This window comes from Hordeum vulgare, chromosome 2H, assembly GCF_904849725.1.
Source record: "Hordeum vulgare subsp. vulgare chromosome 2H, MorexV3_pseudomolecules_assembly, whole genome shotgun sequence".
Lineage (NCBI taxonomy): Eukaryota > Viridiplantae > Streptophyta > Magnoliopsida > Poales > Poaceae > Hordeum > Hordeum vulgare.
In genome coordinates, this window is record NC_058519.1 from 156,494,221 (window position 1) to 156,498,024 (window position 3,804).

A 3,804-nucleotide genomic window follows, 5' to 3' on the forward strand; every position below is an offset into this window, starting at 1 on the left:
TTCAGAGTGATGGACTTGATAGTAGAGACTATCTGGAGGACTGTTGCTGATCAGAAAAGATCTTGTGGATATGCCCTATACATTCAGATGCTTATCGATGCCAAGTTAGGCAAGCATGCTTCCTTGATCATCCACATTTACCTCTTCAGACAGTGGTCATGGATGATGATGATCCCAGCTCAGTTGCAGCTAGAATGGCATCAGAGGTAGTAGAAGCAGAGGCTGCTAGAAATGTGCCATCACCAATTCCACAGCTCATAACTCAAGCTGTGCAAATTGCATTTCTAGTTAGCTCTATCCAAGGTATGGATAAGAACATCTTGGAGATTCTGCAAAATTAGAAGAGCCTAGAGATAGTCGTGGAAACAAAGTTTCATGACCTGGATGGGAAGGTAACAGAGTTGACCCCTATAGTCAAACAACTTCAACATGAAGTTCACTCAGTGCAGATTCCATGCCCAGAAGACGTTGATGATGATGATGATGAAGAGTCGCCTCGTCATACTACCACTTGGTTCAGTACTAGGCCTAGGTCAACTGTTGTACCTTCTCCGGAGATAAGACAGACTTCATCAGCTCAAGCATCTACACCTTCAACTCTAGCTCTAGCTCAAGCACCTCCAGTATCCAGTCCTCCAGATCCAGGACACTCAGCAGAAGCCTTTGTGGATGCTCTTCTATACAGTCCTTCCTCGACTGCCTAAAGGGACGATTAGCTCTATAATTTTGAACTTTCTTGTAACTTGTTGCCAAAGCAGGAGAAATGTATAGATCATAGGGCTTCGACAGAGAGAGAGAGAGAGGGAGAGAGAGAGACAGAGAGAGAATTTGACTTTATTTGCTCTCATTTGCTTTCCAAAATTTGGTGTTTTGGATGACCTTATACGTGTTTCTGTGTTTGAGCATACGCTTTGCTTGGTTGATGCCACATTATTATCTTTTAAGTTAGCATTGTGACGATCATTCACTTATCTTGTTGGTGCCACGTGCATTACTATTCATTCTTATCTTGTATGCGCACCACCAAGATGTATGTGACATGGAATAGTGACCCATGATCCTAATTAATTTTAAGCATTTGCATTCAAACGCAAATTTAAATAATGCACAAATTTAGGGGGAGCTCTTTTTTTCACATACTTCTCAAAGTGTCGATGCTAATCATTGATTATATCTTTTGTCAAATCTTTGATCTATATGTTATCATCAATTACCAAAAAGGGGGAGACTGAAAGCACACTTTCTCCCTAGGGTGGTTTTGATAATTGATCACAGCATATGCATCAATTGACTAATCTGTTTATCCAAGTATATTTCAGACAAGTTCAAAAGATGCTATGGCTAAAGGTTTATGTGGAGATGCCCTTGATGCAAAAAGATATAATATTGTCTCGAGCTTCAAGCTAGAAGACACTTCATTTTATATTTGTGAAAAATCACTTTTGAGTCCATAGGAAAGCCAATACTATTAAAAGGTGGTGATGTATAAAAATGAGCTGGTTGCTCAAGTGTTCAAAGTTAACCACCAAAATACTCAGTCATAATTCCCACATAACCATTCTCTCCAATACCACAAACTCAAAATCGGTGCCACCAACTTTCCCATTTAGGCACCACCGAGTTTGATCTCAGACAGAACCCTAGCCATTCCCACCATATCGGTGCAACCGAAACCATATCGGTGCTACCGAGTTTAGGTAACCAACTTTCTATTGCCTCGGTACACAAAATCGGAATTTCCGAGTTTGGGTATCGGTGTCACTGATTTGTGTGATCTGACCGCTAGCCACCTTTTAGGTTCCACCGAGTTGTGTATATCGGTTCCACCGAGATTCAAAAGTTGTTATTTTTAGTGCAAGTCGGAACCACTGAGTTTATGACTTCGGTGTCACCGAGTTGGCCACATTAGGTGTAACGGGTGGATTTTGTGTGCTGCCTATATATACCCCTTCACCCAACTCTCATTCGTAGGAGAAGCACTCAGAACACACACTTCATTGCGAGATCCATTTTTCTAAGAGAGAGCCACCTAGTCATGTGTTGAGACCAAGATATTCCAATCCAATCATTTAAAACTTGATCCCTAGCCTCCCCAAGTTGTTTTCCACGAAATCAATCTCTCCAACTCATGCCTATTCTGTGAGAGAGTTATTTTGTGTTTAGGAGACTATATTTGGAACCACAAGAGCAAGGAGTTCATTGTTCTACCACATATATTACCTTTTGGAGGGTGGTGCCTCCTAGATTGGTTAGGTCTCGCATGGGAGCCTCGTACTTAGTGTTGTGGAGTTGAACCAATATATTTGTAAGGGCAAGGAGATCGCCTACTTCATGAAGATCTATCGTGAGTAAGGCTAGTCCTTCATGGGCGGAAGCCCTCATGTAATAGATGAGGCCACTTCTTCGTGGACCCCTTGTGGGTGGAGCCCTCCATGGACTCCCGCAGCCATTACCCTCTATGGGTTTAAGTCTCCACTAACATGGACGTACGACAGCGCCACCTATCAGAACCATGCCAAAAATCGTCGTGTCAACCTCATGTATTTGATCTCCCTACCTTACTCCTTTACTTTATAATTGGATGTTTTACATTCCACTACTACACTCTAAGAACTGCATGTTTAGGGTGTACTCGACTTGCCATAACTGCCACAACTGCTCCTCAACTTTTGATCGTACTGTATACCAAATCTAAAATACACAAACCGGAATGAACTTGCTCCTCAACATATGTGATGCATGCAACCTAGATCTACACATATCATATGGGCAATGAACAGTGAATCTTGTGGGCTCACTCCTATCAATCACATATGTATTTTTTTGTGAGAATGTGGTATGTAGTCACTTCATTACGATAGTCCACCACCGACAGGAATATGGTGCCAGTAGCAAGCTGAGGATCTTCCCTGTTCCACTGAGTTATTGGCATGTCCTCACCATCGTATTCATCTAAAACTAAGATGTTGATGTTCTCATGCCTCTATTCATTGTGAGTGTCATCGAATATAGGAGGACTGATAGGTTGCTCCTGATATTCATCGTCCATTGCTTATTTATTGACAGTATCTAGAAGATCAGGGAACATATTGTCATCCTCATCATCATTTCGAGGCACCTCTTCGTCTCGCTCTGGATCTTGTTCTACATTGGCTACAACATCGACAGGAGAAGCGACACAAGAAGCGGCAGCAGACATTTTGTGGCTTTCAAAACCACTAGCTCTTCTTTCTTTTGAAATGACGTGGATGTCGCCTAGAGGGGGTGAATAGGCGCTTTAAAATAATTACGGTTTAGGCTTGAATAAATGCGGAATAAAACTAACATTTAATTAGTCAATAACAAAACCTAAAACAACTAGGCTCACCTATGTAAACCAACAACTTATGCTCAGCAATATAAAAAACTAAGTGATAGCAATATATATAACAAGAAACAATATGGTTATCACAAAGTAAAGTGCCTAAGTAAAGGCTCGAGTAAGAGATAACTGCTACGGTGGCAGAAATCCTTCTGTCGTCTCTTGAGCTTGCGTTGGTTTTTTTCCCTTGAAGAGGAAAGGGCGATCTAGCACAGAAGCAGTAAGTATTTCCCTCAGTTTGAGAACCAAGGTATCAATACAGTAGGAGAATCGCGTCAAGTCCAGAGTACCTGCGCAAACACAAAAGAGCTTGCACCCAACACTATAAAGGGGTTGTCAATCCCTTCAATATTGATTGCAAAGTGAGATCTGAAGGCGGAAAGCGCAACGAAGTAAAATTGTAAGGCTGAAAATATGGTGTGAAGTAGTCCCGTGGGACATAG